Source organism: Octopus bimaculoides, chromosome 21 (genome assembly GCF_001194135.2).
Source record: "Octopus bimaculoides isolate UCB-OBI-ISO-001 chromosome 21, ASM119413v2, whole genome shotgun sequence".
NCBI classification, from domain to species: Eukaryota; Metazoa; Mollusca; class Cephalopoda; order Octopoda; family Octopodidae; genus Octopus; species Octopus bimaculoides.
In genome coordinates this window covers 15,616,125-15,616,470 of record NC_069001.1, presented here as the reverse complement: position 1 = coordinate 15,616,470, position 346 = coordinate 15,616,125, and the positions used below count along the sequence as shown (strand labels likewise).

At 37.3% G+C, this 346-nt stretch overlaps 1 protein-coding gene across 1 annotated transcript in view; it reads right to left on the bottom strand.

Annotated features, from left to right (window-relative positions):
* Positions 1 to 346, bottom strand: part of LOC106875255 (coiled-coil domain-containing protein 180) — a 141,675-nt gene that overhangs the window by 45,004 nt on the left and 96,325 nt on the right. The gene's annotated exons all lie outside the window — the stretch shown is intronic.

Sequence of the window (346 nt, the reverse complement as noted above, 5' to 3'; positions counted from 1 at the left end):
CGCCACCACCACCACCACCATCACCACCTCTTACAACTTAGATCACTTTGAATTAAAAGCAAACATTTACCTCCATCTGCCCACCTCAACCACCATCTATACACCATCCCCTCACCACTTTTCACCTGTATGTATCTCTCTCTCATTGTCTCACTACACACACACACATATAGATACACGCACACACATACACACGCACATGTACATATACATATACATATATATATATGACCTGTTTGTGTGTGTGAGAATATTAATCCTGCTAGTTACAGATTCCACTCTACTCCTTTCCCCATCTTCATATATATATATTTATATATATATATATATATATATATACACACAC